Source organism: Puma concolor, chromosome A3 (assembly GCF_028749965.1).
Source record: "Puma concolor isolate L17-30 chromosome A3, mPumCon1.1.hap2, whole genome shotgun sequence".
Taxonomy (NCBI): Eukaryota; Metazoa; Chordata; class Mammalia; order Carnivora; family Felidae; genus Puma; species Puma concolor.
The window spans coordinates 56530210-56550010 of NC_141669.1; the positions used below are offsets into that span (position 1 = coordinate 56530210).

Here is a 19801-nt window from a genome sequence, read left to right on the forward strand (position 1 = left end):
CCTATAAGACTTGCATACATTTGGAGCTTTAAAAGTACAATGCGTGATTTGATAGGAAAGTTGCAGTTCCTCCATATATTTCCAAGAATTGCTCTTTGGAACATTCTGTTGTTGTCACAACATGTCTCTCAGTTGTGCTTAATTTAATTGCTCTTGGCTTTTGGTATGAAACCAGTTCACTCTAATACATTACCAAGTGGTTTGAAATAGCATCGTAATCCATGAGGGTCATCTTATGAATTTTAAGACCATCCAACCCTCTTTAGCTGCTTTTAATGATCTGAAATTTATTTTTGAAAACAGGCATTATTATTTGTAGTGGAGAATATCACGTAACATAAAAAATATGGACTAGATATTTTGCGTAATCAAATCAAAATAGAGATGGGAAAGCATTGTGGAATAGAAATGAGAAATCTGGAAAGACATACTGGATGGCGATATCTGATGGGCACCGCTTTGAAATAAAATCCTAATAACCTGAGGAAATCATTTTAAAGACCTTCAGAAAAACTCAGACATATTAGAACAGCTAGTTCTTTGCCTGGCATTTTTTTTCCCCCAAAGCCACAGTAAACAACCTTGAGTGCACTTAAAATGTTGACAACACTGTTTTGAAATATTGGCCATAAGGTCATATGCCATAGTGAATTGTCCACTGGAAGTGAACAGTGTGATACTATGAAAAAGCACGACTTTTACATGCCTAATTTCAACGAGCTGCTTGTAACCTGGTTACAAACACAAATGTGAATGACTTGTTTAGTTTTCTTTCTTTCTTATTCGAGCCAAACCATGATCCAGTATTGTTGTGTTTTACTCCAGTAACATTCTCAAAGCAATGAGACCTATCAACCTATTCTAAAAACATCCAGCCAGTATTCCATGAAGATTGTGATGTTTTGTTTATTTGTTTGGAGTCTGCTCTTTCCTTCCAGAAGCAGTGGCTATTTTTAGAATTCAACTTTTTATTCTTCCTTTAATCACACCCAGAATGCAATGCTTGTAAACTGTACCAATGTGTCACCTATCCTCTATTTATTACATCTTATGCTTTAAATATCACCTCTGACAAACAAAAGAAAAGCAAATGTCCCTAAATTTCCTGAAGGGCTGAAACATCAAGCCCGGATTATTATTGTTTACGTCTCAGCTTTAGCAGCTCCAGTGTCTCCATGGTCTGCTGTGTGCCGTGCTGGCAATGATGGATGGCCATTACGGCAGCTTATTGGAAATGGCTTGATTTATAACCTGTTCTCCTGCCTCAGTCTAATGGCTTCATTTCTTTCCTCCAGTGCGTGATGCCACAGCCAAGGTCATTGCGCCAATGGCCTTTTGTTGTTAGTCTGCTGATGACCAGTGTGCCCAGGAGTCAGCATGGGGAGGGGTGATGGGGGTTGCGGGGGGGAGCAGGGAGGGGGGAGCAAAGGGGTGGGGAAGCTCCAACCTTTACATTTTAATTTTTTTTTCATCTCAGTCCCTGATAACTGCAGTAGAACAGTAGATTAAATGCTGTCTTCTATTTGCTTCCCGTGCTTGCCAGACAAGGAGCTGCTTTATGATCCTCAGTGGGGAAGTCTATTACTCACCTCTACTTTAAATGACCAACATCAAATATATACAGCTCCCATTAAAGCTGAGATCAATAAAAATGCCATTAAGATAGTAAAAGTTGCTGATATTAGTGAAGCCCCCAAACAAAATATTTGATTTTCTTTCAGGTTGTTAGTGAGATGGAATACGAACATATAAGTGAAAGGAGAACTGGCCATGCCTATGGTCAATAATTTATCTCAGAGATTCATTCAGCCTCTCACCCAATATTTCCCTCCTGTCTATTGATTCCTCATCATTATTTGTCATAAGCTGTCCTAACTCAAGGAGAAAATATGCCCTGCTGGTCCAAGGGGAGTCATACCTGGAGAAATAGAAAGGAATTTCATTAAAAGCAAGAAAGAACTGCTGTGGCTTTGAGAAACTCCGAAAGCAAGTTGCCAAGACTTTTGTTAGAGACTTAAAGCAAGTGGTAAGAAGCTCAGTAGCATTGCACATGGACATCATGAAACCTGGACTGAGGGTGTTCTGATTGTGGCTCAAGAAAAATCAAAGGCCTTTTTGGGTGAGATTTTAGCTTTCAAAAACTACGCACGAACACATACACGAATACGTGTATGTGTGTGCATGCGTGTATGCTTTTCCCTTCATATTTTCCCTTTCACTAGAATGTTCCATGCTCATTTTCCCAGTTCAGCTCCTATGGGTGCTGGAGGGAAGTCAACAGTTTTAGAGATACATTAGTAAAGAGTATACAGGGTTATGCCATTAGGTCCAACTGAAACCCCAAAGGTAAAAGCATAACTTTGGAAATAGGATTAATTTCTTAAAACATGACTATTTGTTTAAGGGAAATTTTAAATAAGTGGACCCTATTTTGTTTTAATGGGATACATGTTTTATGTGGCATTCAGTGGTAATCTTTGAAATTGGTTTTGCCACAATTGGTTTTGCAAGCCACTCATAGTGGCACCTTCAGGATTCACCCATAGCTCTGTCAGATTTTGTAGCTAATTGTAAGTTGAATATTTAAAATCAACTAGAAGGGCCTGATCAACTCACCTACACTCAACAACAGGATGCTCCAAAGACTATTTGGAGTTAATGGAGGTAATTTTGAGAAGAACACTTTTATTTTGAGATCCTATAAAGAGGATTTTTCTTTGGATTATCCTTAAAAATGAAAAAAATAGAGGGCCACATGTTGGTAATTCTAGAAGTATCTTCCTTTCATTTCCTTGAAAATGAAAGAAAAAATATCAGTACCCATAACTCCAAATGTCAAAGCCCACAGTATGCCTACATATGTGGAGTGCTATTAGGGAGATGAAAATTGTAACTTACCTAGATATTTGCTAACATCTACATTTGGTTTTGTTATGTTAGTTAATAAATGAGAAATTATATGTAATACCTATTCTTTTCAGTGATTTAACTTGCAGTCCATGAGGTTATATCTTTAAATTTATGGCTTCAGAAATAGTTTGAATAAGCCTCTGGAATCTCCCTTTTAGTTCTTGAGCAAAGCTTACTTCTGAAGTAAAAGTAAACATGGACTCCTTTGAATTCATATCATCAGGAAATGGGGCTATCTCAGGGGAAAAAGAGGAAAGACTCAGGCAACATATACAGAACCAGTTTCACCAATCTCAGTGAACTAATGAGTTGTTAATTATCCATTTACCAGTTAGTTAGACGGTATTTACCTCAATTTAGTCAGTGACAAACATTAGTGATTTCTCAGTTTAGTCATATTGTCCATGTGACTCTATTGGGTAGTAAACAATTATCAAGCACCCACTCCAGGCCAGAAGAACTGACCATCTACATGAGGAAAGCTATATGTGTAGACCTCATTTAATATGCCATTTAGTTCCTAGCACAAATCTGTGTCCATCATGATAGTGTACAGATAGGAAGACCAGTTAGAAGATGAATGCCATTTTGTTTCCAAAGTTTGTATAAGAAAGGGAATATAAAAGAGGGAGACAGGAAAGAAGGGAAGAGGGAAAGAAGAAACAAGGTAAAGACAAAAGAAAGAAGGAAGGGAGGAAAGGAGGGAGGCAAGGAAGGAAGGGAGGGAGAAGGGTTCTCATACATGAAACTTCCAGTTGGCCTTATATTACTCCTGTGATGGCTTTTACTCCTCTGTTATAAGAGTACCCCTTGTACCTATAATTCTCCTCCCTTTGCCTCAGCTATAATCAGCAAACACTTGGTCTACACAGTGGCTGTTGTTTGTGTCATGATTGCTGGGTGGTGCACTAGAAATAGTTATTTCCCAGCTGTTGGGAAAGTTGTCCACTGACAGCTCTCTACTGGTAACTCTTTTTTTGGAACTACCTCTGCTGAAGGTCAGAGCCAACTGATTAAGGCGCATCTCTTCCAGGGGGCTTTCATTCAATGGCTATGGAGGAGTAGGGTGGGCAGTACCATATGAAGGCAGGCTCCAGATCCCAAGTTTATTCTGATCCCTACTAAACTTCCTGTACAGTCTTCATAATCATAGAATGTGTTTCCAGAGAACACAGCCCACAGAACTTCCTGAACAAAGCTCTGCACTCAAGCCACACATTCTCCATAGACATCAAGAAGGAGCCAGAGAGAAAGTCAATAGTCTCTGCTCTAGGGTTTGGTCTGCTTCTGTGACGTTATCACTGCAGCTAAAGACTTTGCTTTCCTAAAGAATCTTAGGTGGCTTGACTACTTGAAATTTTTTTTGTTTTGTTTTTTGATACTGTTTTTTTAACCATCTTAACTATTTTTAAGTGAATAGTTCAGGAGCCTTAAGTATGTTCATATTGTTGTGCAACAGATCTCTAGAACTTTCTCATCTTGCATATCTGAAGCTCTATACCCATTAAACAACTCCCCATTCCCTCCTTCCCCCAGCCCCTGGTAACTACCATTCTACTTTCTATCTCAAAGAATTTGACAACTCTAAGTACTTTATATAAGAGGAATCAAACAGAATTTTTGTGTGTGCTTGGCTTATTTCACTTAACATAATGTCCACAAAGTTCATTCATGTTGTAAGATGTGACAAAATGTCCTTCCTTTTTAAGGCTGAATAATATTCTATTTTATGTATATGCCACATTTTTTCTTATCCAGTCATCCATCGATGGATAGTTGGTTGCTTCTACTTCTTAGCTATTGTGAATAATGAAAAATATCTCTTTCGGACCCTGCTTCCAATTCTTTTGCTGGATCCTATGGTTGTTCTATTTTTAATTTTTTGCAGAAGAGTCATACTGTTTTCCATAGTGTCTCTACCGATTTAGTTTCCACCAAAAGTGCACGGGGTTCCAGTTTCTCCATATCCTTACCAACTCTTATTTTCTGGGTTCTTTTTGGTTTTGTTTTGAATAGTAGCCATCCAAATGGGTGTGAGGTAATATTATAGTGTAGTTTTGATTTGCATTTCTGAAATGATTAGTGATGTTGAACATCTTTTAATGTACTTGTTGGTCATTTATATATCTTCTTTGGAGAAATGTCTATCCAAATCTTTGCTAATCAGGTTATTTGCTACTTTGTTGTTGAGTAGTAGGAATTCTTTATATATTCTAGATATCAACCCCTGATTAGACATATGATTTGCAACTATTTTCACCCATTCCATAGGTTGTCTTTTTATTCTATTGATGGTGTCTTTTGATGAACAGAAATTTTGAAGTTTAATATAGTTGTACTTGTTGACTTTTGCTTTTATTGCTTGTGCTTTTCAAATCATTGTTACACCCATTGCCATGAAGTTTTTCTCCTATGTTTTCTTCTAAGAGTTTTAGTTTTCAATTTTATGTTTAGGTCTTTAATCCATTTGGGGTTAATATTTTGTATGTGGTATAAGATAATGGCCTAACTTGATTCTTTTGCATGTGGATATCTAGTTTTCCCAATGTCATTTGTTTTTCAACAAATGTTTAACTCATGTTAACATAACTGTGAACAACCCAAACCCTAACCCTAACTCTAACCCTAACGCTTTCTTTTTTTTTTTTTTTTTTTTTTTCAACGTTTATTTATTTTTGGGACAGAGAGAGACAGAGCATGAACGGGGGAGGGGCACAGAGAGAGGGAGACACAGAATCGGAAACAGGCTCCAGGCTCCGAGCCATCAGCCCAGAGCCTGACGCGGGGCTCGAACTCACGGACCGCGAGATCGTGACCTGGCTGAAGTCGGACGCTTAACCGACTGCGCCACCCAGGCGCCCCTAACCCTAACGCTTTCTACCACTTGGCTCTCTCCTTCCTAGAAAAAAATCTCTCTCCCACTGAAGACTGTCTCCTAAATTACATTAGTCTGGATTGCCAGATTTCTTTGAAATTGGCTGAGTCTGCAAGTAAATGTCTTCAGTGATACCTTAAATTTGCTTTGTATAAAGAGAAAATAGATAGGTGGCCCATAATTAGTGGATCAGTGAAAATTTTTTCAGTAAAACTCAAATGTGTAAGACATGTCACATTTCTTTTCCTTTCCCCTAAATTACTGAATGTCTAGTGATGCTTCATCCTGAAGGATTACTGGCAAATTCAAAGTCAGGATTATGTAGGATGGGGAATTATGCACCTCTTGAATCCTGGAAGCTAATGTGGGGCCCAGAACATGGGTAAAAGACTGTATTGTCTTCTGCCCAACATGGTAGCCACAGTATCCTCCCTGTCTAAGCACACTAAGCCCTTGAAGGCAAGGGCCTCTGCTGATTTTATGCCAAACTTGTCCATGGCATAGTTGATTGATTTTGATCTATTGATTTTGAACATAAACAATAGTAGTTGCTAGTTACAGAGGGCTTACTATGAACCAGGCATTGTTCTAAGTATCTTTTATGAATTAATTCATTCTATCCTCACATGTACTGGATGAGATTATTTTATTAGCATTATTATTATTGCTATTTTATAGACAAGAAAACTGAGACACAGAGAACAAGGCCCAGTAGCTCCATAGTGGTGGATTGGTATTTTAACCAAGACTTTAATGGTATCAGAGTCCATGCTGTTGATCACAGCACTCATTTCCTTTGCTAAAGCACTTCATTTCCTTCCAAGCAGGAAAGTCTAGAGACCCTGCCACCTGACGGTGGTACCACTAGAGAAATGTGGTGTTTAGATTGCATTTCTCACAGAAAATGTCTGCTTCTCAACCTGGGCCAATATGCAGACAGGATCTTCTCCATTTTGCTCTCTTGATCTTCAGCTCCCTCTTTCTTATGCATAAGCAGCTCAGGCTTGGTAGAACACCAAAGATGGGTAGGGAATTTCCTTAAGGCAACTTCTGCTCTCTGCTGGCAACCCAAATGCTCCCAAGTCAGCTGAGCATAAAGACCTGACTACCTGCTTAAAATGGGAATGAAGAAACGTATATAGGGACAGGACTCACACTGTCAGCCTCGTGCATTTTCCTGCCAGCTCATTATAAATCCTTCCCGCTGAGGGTTTTTGCCGACATCCCGTCAGATCTGGGACCGACCCCTTATGTTTATTTATGCATTAAAGACAACATATAATTCTTCCCAGTCACAGATTTCTTGAAGTATTACACAGAATAGGCAGCACTGGAGTTTTCCCACGATTTGTAAATCACTAATGGGAGAATGGTTCTGCCTGGATCAGGTTAGAGTGAAGGTTCCTCTCCCACAGTGAGGCTAGATCCTGCCATGTGTCACCAGGACACTGGTCTTTAGAGTACAGTGCCTCACCTGCTGAGCCTGCCACATGTTTTTGGTTGGCTCTTGTGACAAACAAGTGTATGTGGACTGAAAGTAAGTAGCAGTGAGGCCCCAAACAACACCGTAGAGTCAAGGGATGAATGTGTGCAGGGTTGAGAAATAGGGTTGTTGAGGCCAAAACAAGCTTGGTCTGTTTTCCCAGTTTCTTTTTCTACATCCCTCTTCATTAATCACCCACACATTCATCAAACTGATTAAAAATACCTCCAGAAAATTTGAACCAAATTCTTAAACTCTAAAGGGTTAACCTAACAGTTATTAAATAAGCATAAATATGTTTCAAACAAGTCCCTGGTCAGAGTTTGGTTGACTAGGGGGATTTCAACAAAATTGTTCAGCTTTGCAGTTGAAGCTGTCACTTTATACATGGGATAAGAAGAATTTTAAAGGCAAATGCAGGCATGGATCTCTGATCTGAAGGGGTTTTTGTAAGTGTCTACTTGCCAGCTTATCAATGACAATGACATATCCTGCCAGTTTATGGTAAAGACAAACTTGATGAGGTAATGCACACTTTTCATTAATGAGCCTTTAATGAATAAAGCATTGGCAATGGCAGGCTGGTGGGGTTTGAAATATGGTTTGAAATAACAATCCAAACTGTTTACTGAGCTGGGATTATGAGAATTAGACATAGCATATTTCTGGAGAATAAATGCAATACCACTGATGCAATTACCCAGAAAAATGAAGCTTAACAAAAGTCTGTTTTGAGAGGCACAGAATCGCCAAGAGCCAGTAATCTATCTGATAAAATTCACAAAATCCTGAACCAAGAACAGGTGACTGCCATCATTTTGGATTCAATACCTGGGTGTACTTTCCCCTTTACCTAGAGCTCTGTACAGTTGAGAAGTAAGGTAGCGTTTGATAGCTCCTTCTATAGCCAAAACCCCTTGCCTTTTTATATACTGATACTGGCTGGTGAGTTTCAGCTACTACTTTTATGTTCTTTCTGGTCGGCAAATGAATGAAAGGCTCTGTAGGAGAATAATGTGTTCAAATGCCAACTGCTTGATCCTTACAGCACTTGTAGCATAAAAAGCATTTGAAGACTTAGGAAGTGAATCATCAAGCATTAAACAGAGTAGGTAAACCTAGTTCAGTGACCTCAGTAAACATAGGATGACAGCAAAGCCATCCCCCCTCACTCAGGTTGTTTAACATGTTCTGTGGGTGTGACAAAGTTACATTTCCCCTATTCCTGGGTGAATGCATGGTTAGAGAGGTTTCACAGTCTCTAACCTCTCAGAAGGAGGTATAGGTGTGCGCGGCTGATGTTAAATCTTTCCGTAGTCTTGACCCTGAGAATGTGAAATCTTCTACTTGCCCATGAGCAGCAAGAGACTGTGAGGCTGCCAGAATTATCTTGAGACATTTAACAGTTTGCCTATAGATAAGTCAATGAACTATAAATCAATAAACTATAATATATATATACACACATATACATATATCTGTATATATGTATATATATACACACACACATGTTAAAATATATAAATATAAAACATATATACGTATATATAATATATATTATTTGTTAAACATAAATAATTTGCATTCTAAATTTATTCCCTGTTGTGTATATACTGTCAGGATGCTGCTTTGAGGAGCAAACTGCCACTCGGTCTGTGACAGCCCAACAAGGGCAGTGCTAGGGATGTTGAGCAATGTTCCGAGGCTACATTCCACAGGAAAGCTGACTTTAGAAAGGAATGCTGCAGGAAGCAGCAGCTGTGGCAGCAGGACTATAACCTATCCATTCTGTCCTCTGGGTGCCTCGCAAGGAAGAGAGAGTACCTCTTTCTCTAGGCTTCGGCTTAACTGGCCTATTTCATGGCTGGACAAACATAGGCTCCTCGGCCTCTTTTATATCCTTGACTGAACTGTAAATGTCCAACAGTGTGACATAAAGCGGATTTAGAACACTGCTGCCGGTGCAGTGCTGAAAAAGAGGATTGCCTCTCAGACGGGTGGCCTCAGCTCCTGAGGAGACCAGACAGAGAGGGAGCAGCAAGTCTCCCAGGGCCTGGAGAGTGCTGCTGCTGACAGGGCATTTCCAGGAATCCTCTGTCTCCCAGACTTCATTCCAGCCCTTGGTGAGGTTTAATGTCAAGCCGTGAGGATAGTCTGGTCAGTGGGCATTGCTACCAAGAGGGGCATTTCTGTGGAGCCGATATTCCCCAAATATCCTTTCTATTTCTTGACAAAGCCCAAAGTCCTGCAAATCTCCTCAGGTCCAGAGAATGCTACTATTAAAAAAAATTTCTTTAATGCTTATTTATTTTTTGAGAGAGAGAGAGACAGAGAGAGACAGAGAGAGACACCAAGTAGGGGAGGGGCAGAGAGAGAGGGAGACACAGAATCCGAGGCAGGCTCCAGGCTCTGAGCTGTCAGCACAGAGTCCGATGCAGGGCTAGAACCCACAAACTGTGAGATCATGACCTGAGCTGAAGCTGGACACTTAACCAACTGAGCCACCCAGGCACCCCCAGAGAATGCTACTATTAAGGGAGGAATGTGTGTGGAGCTGCTGCCTGCCAGCTATTGTTGAGGCCAAAAGTCAAGCAGTCTGTAAGTCTGCAGAGACTGAAGGTCTCCAAGCAGGGTGCTGCTATTGTGTGGTGCATTTCTGTGATGCCACTGTGTTCCAGATGTCCTGCTTCACCTTTAGTGAGAAACAAAGTCCAGTAAATCTCCTCAGTTCCAGAGATTGTTGCCATCGTGGGCTGTGTTTCTATGGAGACACTGCCTTCTATGGTCCTTCTCAGTCTTTCATGAGGTTTATAGTACAACAGGTCTCAGATTCAGAAAACTCTGATCCTGAGGGATAGATTTATATGAGTTCTGCTTCCAAATCATCCTTCCAAATCTTTGTCAGGCCTAAAGTCAAGCACCATGTCTTTTCAGGCTGGGAGAGCCTTGATATTGAAGAGGAGATTTCTCAGAAGTTGCTGCCCATAAGGTGCCCTTCCAGCCCTTGGGGAATGGGGGGATGGGGCTGAAGACAAGCAAGACATTTCCTCAGATTCAGAGAGTATGTGCAAGGAATGGAGTGATTCCAAAGAGTAGCTGCTTACCAGACACCTTTCCCAGCCATTGAGGGAGGCTGAACACTAGCAACAAATCTCAGTGTCACAGATCTTTCCTGAAGAGTGGAAGACATCTGGGGAGAAGCTGCCTCCCAGGCCTGAAGAAACCCTGAAGATCAGCAACAGGTCTCTTCAGCTTCCGTGAGTGCTATTGCTGAGGGAAGCATGTTTGAGAGCAGTGTTGGCAGCTGGTCTCCACCAAGAGGCCTAGCTTCTCTCGGCAAAGCCAAGAAAACCAGCCAAGGCCAAGGTTCCAAAGATCTCAGTAAGAGCATCCCCTATCCCAACCCTTGCTACCAAACCTGTGAAGGTTACCATTTCTCCTGCCTGGCAAAGATCCATTTCTAAGGTCTCTAATTGTGAAGAGGTGCTCCACAGGAAAAATTGCCCAATAGCCATAAAGCCTAGCATTGTTTGGTAGAGTAATTACAGAGATTGTCATAGAAAATGGTAGTCTGAATGAATCCAACCAAAGAAACCCTGAGGTAACTGAGAGTGGTGATAGAAATAATATCAGCTACTCAAGTGCACCAACCAACATGCCTGATTTTGAAAACTCTTTGGGAGTCTGAGAAGGATCCCTTCCTAGAAGAAGCACAAAAGGGAGAATCCAGATGATTTTCCCACAATTGTACACAATATGATCATTCATAGTTAGAAAAAGGTGAGTCAGAATAAGGGCTGTCAGGGCTCCTGGGAACCTGAGGAAGCTCACCACAATATATCTAATTTGGCAGAGAAGCCACTGGTCTAGACCCAAAATGCAACTGTGTCCAAGAAGCAACCTGCTTTCAAGATAAAATGATGCTATCCTAGAGTAAGAGGATGATCATGATAAGACAATTCTCAGTTGGAATTCTGTTGTGCCAGGCCAGGCTCCCCCTAAAGTCTCACACACTATGCTCATGACTCTCGCCCTGCTTTCCCCTAAGTTGCAGCTGATACGGAGTGACTGTCTCACTTCTTTCATCCTAACCAAATTTTATTAAGTAGGTCTCAAGTTCTTCTTCCAAGGAGACTTCCCAGATGTTTAAGTCAGTGGCTCTTAATTTTTTAACACACATCAGAACCACCAGAGGGCTTGCTAAAAGATGGATTGTTAGATCTCACCAGCAGAGTTTCTGATTTAGGTCTGGAATAGGGCCCCAAATCTGAACATTTCTAGTAAGTTTCCAATGGATGCTACACTACTGATTCAGGGACTATGCTTTGAGAACCACCACTTTAAGCTGACATTGAATTCACCACTTCCTGGCTAATAATTACAATTATTATGTTAATTATTCCTCAGTGCATGGTCTATGGACCATCTGCATCAGAATCAGATGCATACTTTTTTTTTTTTTTAAAAAAAAAAAGCAAATTTATATTCCCTACTAAAGACCTACTGAACCAAACTCCTGGTGAGGGATAAAGCCCAGGAATCTGAATTGTTAGCAAGTTCTTTTCAGTGATTCTGATGCACTATAAAATTGAGAATTACTGATACATGCCTTAAATATTAGATAAAGATATTATTTTGTATTGTTATTCCATGCATTGTAACGGATACTATAATCACAATATGGGCAAGAAGCATTTTTCTTTGAAGTTTCCCAGGGAAAATCCCATTTCTTATAGGGAAGGATGGAGCCAAAGCCACATCAGAGAAGAACACTATCACAGGTGAAAAATGGCTCGCAGTTTAAGAAGTCAAGTGTTTGAGGTGAAAGGAGTTTTCTTGCCTGAAGGTCTACTGAAAAATATGTTGAGTAGATGTGTAGTTTTGCAGAAATCAAAAGGAAACTAAACAACATTAGTCTGTCTCTTTCCTGTGGAATTTAGAATTTTGTATCACTGAGGATGCTTTGGGTTACAAGTAGTAGACCAAGAGGGCCAAAATAGAAAAAGAGTTATTATTTCACAAAATAGGAAATCTGGGTCAGGACACATACAAGAAGTTCAGTAGGTCAACATTCCCAAGGGTACAGATGTCATCCCTCTGTCTACTCCGCCATCGACAGGGCACTGGACAGTTCTCCTTTCCTGGTTACAAGCTGGCTGTGGAGTCCCAAGAATTATGTTTAGATAATGTTGTATCCAGAGGAGAAAAGCATTTCCTCATGTATGTAGATTTACTAGCAAGAAAAATCTTTTCCAGAAGCCCCTTAGCATACTTCCTTTCTGGTCGCATTGGCCAGGAAAGGGTCTCCTACGAATGCCAATATGAATCACATGCCAACACTTCATTACTTAGGCTCGGAGGAGACCATTTCCCTCCACATACATATGACTGGGCAGAGTTACCCCTACAATGGGAGTCTTCCAGCAAGGAATAAATGAGGTAATGGGAATGGCAGTTGGGTGACTAATAGTCCCTACCATATTGTTCTTCAGATGTCCTGCATCTAAAATATTGAACTTAAATATTGAATTTGATATTTAAAGCAGGGTCTCAGAAACCCTCTCTTCAAAACTTAGCAGCACTGTCACTAAGTAAAGGTGAGCAAATCACTTTTGGGCCTTTGTGTCCTTAATCTATGAAATGACAATAAATGCAAAAGCATCAACCCCAACAACACCAGAAACCCCAACAACACTAATGACACATAATGAGCTCACACTGTGTGCCAGGAACCGTGCATTCTGTTGTTGGGTCTTTACAACAGGGCTATGAGACAGGAACTGTTGAAATCTTCATTGGAATTGACCTTTAGATAGATTTCGACACTTTCCCAAAGTTGCACGGCCAGTATATGGGGGAATCATGCTAGAAACCATAAGTGACAGCTCCAGAGGAAGTCTCTACAGTCATCTCTGGCTCTGGACAGGCTTAGAAACATTGAAAATGGGCAATATGTTTTGCAGAAATCTGAAATGACAGGCTTAAGGGGGAATCGAGGAATCATAGAATTGGGGAATAAACAGAAGAAGAGAGGTAGATATTTACAATAGGATTAGATTTGTCACATAAAAATACAGGACACCCAGTGAAATTTGAATGTCAGATAAACAACAAATAATGCTTTAGTAAAACTATGTCCTAAATGTTGCCTGGGACTTACTTAATACTAAAAAAATTATTTGTGATTATCTGAAATTCAAATGTCCTGCGTTTTCACTTGTTAAATCTGGCAATCAATCCTAGATGGGATGAATAATGGCCAGGGGTGGATAGGTAGTTGGATGGAAGGGATGGATGGATAGTTAGGGCGATAGAACTCTTAAGGGTAATTCAATTATAAAGGAGTGTGTGCATGTGTGTGTATGGGTGGGTAGGTGTGGGTGTGCATATAGATGGTGCGTTGTGCATGTGTTTTAGATTGGTAGGGGAAGACAGAGCATGTGGTGAGAGTTTAGAGGAGATAATCTAGCTTAGAGAACAAAATATTTGCTGCCAAGGAGATGAGAAAGTGAACATTTGCCTTGTGGTTATACCAGTTACTCACTGTGTGATCTTTGATTAATCACACAACCTCTCTGTTATGCAGAGTTCCATGTTAATATAGACAAGATAACAATATTGGCTTTTTCCCACCACACATGAAAACAGAGTCACTTGAGCATTGTTAACAAATTCCAGGGTTGAAAGAGGGGCAAGGGAAGGCTATTTTTGTTGAATTGTATCAATGAGAAGGAAGAATATAGAAAGCTCAGGTAGGCTTGGGATTCTTTTCTAATTTCTTTGTGAAGCACTAGCTAAGTAATGATTCCAACCTAATATAGGGTGCACTGATTACAGCCTACACTTTGTTTCCAAGCCTTAATTCGCATACCTGAATGTTTCCCTCGTTAGCTGTGTGCATCACCCTCTAACTGAATCAGCGGAAATTAGCAAATTCAGACATCAGCTGTTTCTTTCCCGTGTTTAAACAGGAAGCCTATTGCAACCTGGTGATTTCTCAGGATTTATTTTTTCACAAGTGCCAAAGCAGCACAACACCAGCAGGATCTGAGCTGGGAGCATGTGCCGATAAAAGCCAGTTTCTTTTTGTGGTTGCATTTGTATTGAATCCGCAAATGAATGGGGTCTCTTATTATCTTGGAGGTAGAAGTCCATTACATTTCACTGGGCCTGTGTTATTTTGCTAATAAAACTAATACAGCCCAAGAAACAAGAACAGTGGAGGGCGGCAGGGTTAGCGCTTTCAGTGATATTCCCAGAGGCCTCTGAAGCAGCCTCCTACAAGTGATCAAATGGCCACAGCAAAGGCAAAGCATGGTGCTGGTGTATATGAAAACAGGACAAAACCACAAAGGGCACAGATAGAGAAGACTCCAGCCTGGTGGCAAAGGAGTGTGTGGGAGGACGTGAACCTAGTGACCCAGATTGGAGACAAGGCACCCCACATCACCTTCTAATGCAGGGCAGCATACAATCAGTGAAGTGAAAATCATGAGATAATCATGCCTCCTTGGTCATGCAAAAGACTGCCACAAAAATAAAGATGAAATGACTTACTCTAATGCACACGAGAGGCACTATTCAGAATCAGATCTACAGAAAGTGTGGCCAGGACTTTCTTCCCCAGGCCCAACAGTATTTTCCAAGCGATGTAAATCGATACCTACCAAAATACAGCTTTCTCCCTCATACCTACAGCTGTTGAAATTCCCACCATTGGCATCCACCTTGGGGTTAAGCAGGGAAGGAAATGAGCTATGTATTGTACAACCCAGGTTATGTAGTGACAGGGAAAGAAAATAAGGACCAGTTCTTTCTGGATATTTCACTGTGGTTGTCATCTTGGAGAGCCATATTGGAAAGCATATTTATTGATATATGTTCATTCATTCATTCATTCATTCAGTAATTCATTCAAAAAAATTTACATTTTTTAAACTTCTATATGCCAGACAATGTGCTAGATACTGTGCAGTGGGTAGAGAATAAAAGACAAATGGTACTCACCCTCTTGGGACTAATGACATGGTGGAGGAGACCAACGTGAAACAAGGAAACAAAGGCCTCAGTACCAAATTACTGGTTGTGAAAATGCTTTGGAGGATAACTATAGGGCGTTTTGAGAATAAAACATAGGTGGCTTCTTCAATTTTGAGCAGGCCACTCTAAGGTGGTGACCTGAAAAATGAGAAGAGACCCTGCAGGGGAAGAGTAAGGAGAAAGAACTTGTGTGAGGGCCCTGGTAATGAGAGAGCTCTGCCCTTGCCAGAAGCTGAAACAAGGCCCCTGGAGTTCCAATGAAAGGAGGGCACAGTGAAAGGAAGGTGAGGGTGCCATGGTGGGCAGGAGTGCAAAGGACCAGCCTGGGCTTCTCTGTGCAACGAAAGCAGCAGCTGAGCCTGCCTCAGGGTGAAGAGGGCGACCACCAGAAGGGTGGACCCCACCACCAAGGACCGGGATAAACTTCAACTTTGCCCAGTGCCCAGGTGTACAATTTCAGGTGTTACATGGTAGGCCTGATACTTTCATAGGTAATTTATCCCCTACTTTGAATTCTGTGTCTGCCATTGACCCCATGCGTGGTACCTTATCCCACTTCCATATCTACGTTACGGTAAATGACCTTCAGTTCCACATGGGAACAGAGCAAAAACACGCCTCAGCTGCCACCTCGGTTTGTCAAACCTATTTTCCCAAGCTTCAAATGGAGACTGTGCCATAAACTGAAAGGTTTCTGACCAACCACGGCCACCACCTGCTAAGGCTATTCTCTGGTGCCAATCCACTTTCTCCAGCTGTCTTGTTTGCTGTTTGTGGCCGAGTAAACGCCGAGTCTCAGTGCTGGGCAGCAGATCATTAGGAGTAACTGATTAACAGCTGTTGCTGTAAAAGTTCTAGAGTTTTGTTTTGTGCAACCTGAAAGGGTGCTTGCTTTATGATTTTTTAATTAGAGTGTAAATATTGCAGCCCCATAAACCTCTTGATTTATTGCTGACAGGTGTGAAAGTTTGCACTTGCTGTAAAAAGCCCCAAGTCTTCTGTTATCTCCAGCCTCTGTTTTCTCAGGCTCTCCTGGCAGCTGGCTGTTTGGGGTGCTTTCTCTGGCTGGGTTTACACAGAAGGACATCACACAGCGGAATTGTCAAATAGAAAACTTATTCTCTGATTTCCTCAGGATCTCCTTTGGGGCTTCTTCCTTTGTGTCATTTCTCCCCTCTTCTTCTTTCCAGAACCACTGTGTGATCTCAGTGGTTCCTCTGAGGTTCCCTCAATGGTTCCTCTGCTCCAAGTCATGCCTGTGTTCTGATTTTTCTTCTGATGCTATCACATGTTCTATGGCCCTGGTCCCTTTGACCGCCATGAAACAAATTAATTTAAATACTTATTTATGGGTTCATTCAGTAAACAAATACTATTAAGTATGACTACAGTACGCACATTATTCCAGGTGCCAGAGATAGCATCAAGCAGGCTGAAATCCTTGCCATCACAAAGTATAAATTCTAGAGGGGTGAGAGAGAAAATATGCACATGACTGAATAAGTTAAAAAGATAATTCCAAAAAATCATAAATACTATGGAGATGATAAAATTGAACACATGTAAGAGAGGAATTGGGAAGCTGCTTTGGCCAGAAGGGCAGGAGATTAGGTTATTTTCTCCATCTTTCCAGCATGTGGCCCCACACTTCTGTTTCTTTTGGAAGACCAGTTTTATTCTTCTTGCTCTCATCCCATATTGACTGCTCCATCCACATGACCAAAAGTGACCATCCCATCTCTCTTTACATATTGATTTAGTACAAGCAATCAACAAAAACCTGGGTCCTCACTCCTAAAAAGCAGAATCTGATTGATCCAGCTTGGGTCAGGGTGCATCTTTGTGAAAATTAGCCTTGAACAATCACCTGTGTTATCTACAAGTATGGCCTTAGTCCCCATTACTATGGGCAGATGGAGTATTAATTCTATAGAAGAAAGAGAGTATGGGCCAGGAATACATACAAATAGATTTTTGCCATCGCAAGAATTAGTTATGGGAGAGAAGAAAAATAAAATAAATAAATATAAGATGTGGCCCTTATCTTCAAGGTGCTTACACTCTCAGAACTTAAGATATTCGTACATGAAGATACTGCTCAAATATAATGCAATAATAAGTGGTGCTTCTAATTTACCTCAAGGACATTAAGTAATGTAAGAACTCAGAAAGGAGCCAGTAGTGTTTCAATGGATCAGTGAGGTGGTTTGAAAATGCTTCAGATAGAAGGTAGGTTTTAAAAACCCACATATGAAGGGAAGGGCAAAACTTCAGAAGCAGATCTGTTCCTGTTTTTTGTTTTGTTTTGTTTTGTTTTTATTTGTAAAGCCAGAGGAAATGTGTAGTAGTTATCAGAAAGGTAAACAACTAGTAATCTTATTTACAAATAGTTGTTATTTTGTAGACCTCTCCCTATGGAGAGTCAGTAATTCAGAAAGAAATGATGGAGTCTTAAAATGAAGAGGTAGAATAACTGCCTTAAAGAAACCATGGGATTTTTGGAACCAACATGTTCTGATAAACTAAACTAAATAATATAATTACCTACTTGAGCTCAGAATTGAAAATCTGGCCATCTAGAGAAAATATCTGAAAATCCCATAGGCATTCAATGTACTCTCAAAATCCTCCAGGGAAGGAAGCCAAATTGCTTTTCAAAATATTTGGAATTTTAAGACTTCTCAGTTACTCTAGTCATGAATTAATTCACACCTAGGGCAGTTGGTCTGATGTTGGATAACAAAATTTACCTGGACAGTGGTGTTTTACACATCCATGTTGGGATTATTAATTGTGCATTTTTCACTCGAACTAGTGTCCCAGTTTGGACAATAAATTGAAAGTCATCATACTCCTAGGGCAGATGTGTTTTAAAAAAATGTCCATTATTATTTCAGATATCAAGAAATAAGAACAACTTAAAAAAATATCTGAGGTAAAAGTCTGTAGATGACTTGAGTCTCTAGACATTTGGAAGCTTCTAGGTGACTATAGCAACTTCTTACAGACTTTCAGGGCATTGCAAAATTCTCCCTGCATTACTATGCTTTCTCTTATTCTAACACTGTCAGGCAAATGGCCTGACCTTAATTCTTAGGTTTATATTCCCAGAGTTAAAAAGCAAACGAGAATGCACCATGGCTTTTTGGTAAAATGACAGCTATTACTATCTTTGGCCAGAAGAAACATATTTTTGACAGCAAACTAAAGATTGAGCGGGGTATTATCAGCTTTTCAAACACTAAAGTGAAAAAAAATAAATGAGTAAAGGATTTGTGTGTCATTCAACAGAGTTTTAGTGTCAGCCATAACAGCTCTTAGTGGAAAAATGTTTAATACCTTCTACTTAATCAAAACTAAATTCCTCATAAATGACTATTTGATAAAAAGAAAGAAACGCCTAGTAGCAACTTATCCTATGATGTAGAATTGTCCCTCCAATCCCAAAGAATAAAGCAAAGCTGATTGAGAATATTCTAAGTACAGTATTAGGGTTTTGACAAACAATAAAATCTCAAATACCAAATTGCTCAGTCAGAAACACAATTGGATAACCTTGGACAAGTTGATCCCCACTGATTATTTTTCCCCAGAAGCTTAAAGTGTGAATAAAATGTTCTGGTATTTCACTCTCTCATCAGTTTTTATGTACTGGGGTTTTCAGGTTCCTCATATCCTTCTATTCTATGATCCTCCTTTATCTTTCTTGGAGTCTATTCCGGGAATTACTCACGCATAAAGATTATGTGAGGAGCCTTCATCTCTAGTGCCTTTTCCTAATTGTCAAATTTACAGTAAAAGGGATAATAACTATTGAGTACTGATTGATCCACGTTTTCATAAATGCTGTGGCAATTTCTAGACACGGAGAGCAATCATAACATAGTTTGCAGTAGACTGCCTTAATTAACAACTAGATGATTTCCAAATTTTTTCTGGAAAAATAAAATCGGAACATAGCTAATTCTCTTAATTTTGATAACAGAGGCCAGGAAAAATAAGCCTCATTGAAAATGCAAAGCTAGTCTTCAACTGAGACGATTTCTTTATTCCCTTCATTGATTTAAACTTTGTCTCCTTTTTTGTGTCACAGGCCAGTCCTGAAGTTCGAGGTGATAGCATAGATTAATAGTTAAGAATACATGAGTTAAAGTCACACTGCCTAGGTTCCAAATCCCAACCCTGTAACTTGCTAGCTGGATAAACTTGGATAGGTTTCTTAACATCTGTTAGTACCAGTTTTCTTATTTGCAAAATATCAATAGTGCCTATCCTAGTAAGTTAAATATACATTAAGCATCAACACAGAGCCAGGCATAGAAAATAACCTTAACAAAATGTTGCTCTATTACATGAAAAAAAATAAATAACTGTAAGGTAAACAAAGAGCTTAGATGCTCAGCTCCTGAATAATCATAGACTATGCATTTCTCCTGTAGCAGATCTTGGTATCTGCTGACAACCTCTTTTTAATTCATGATGCATTCTCCAGC

The 19801-nt window shown here is 40.1% G+C and overlaps 1 long non-coding RNA gene across 7 annotated transcripts in view; it reads left to right on the forward strand.

Moving 5' to 3' along the window:
- Positions 1-19801, forward strand: part of LOC147582465 (uncharacterized) — a 529319-nt gene that overhangs the window by 282522 nt on the left and 226996 nt on the right. The gene's annotated exons all lie outside the window — the stretch shown is intronic.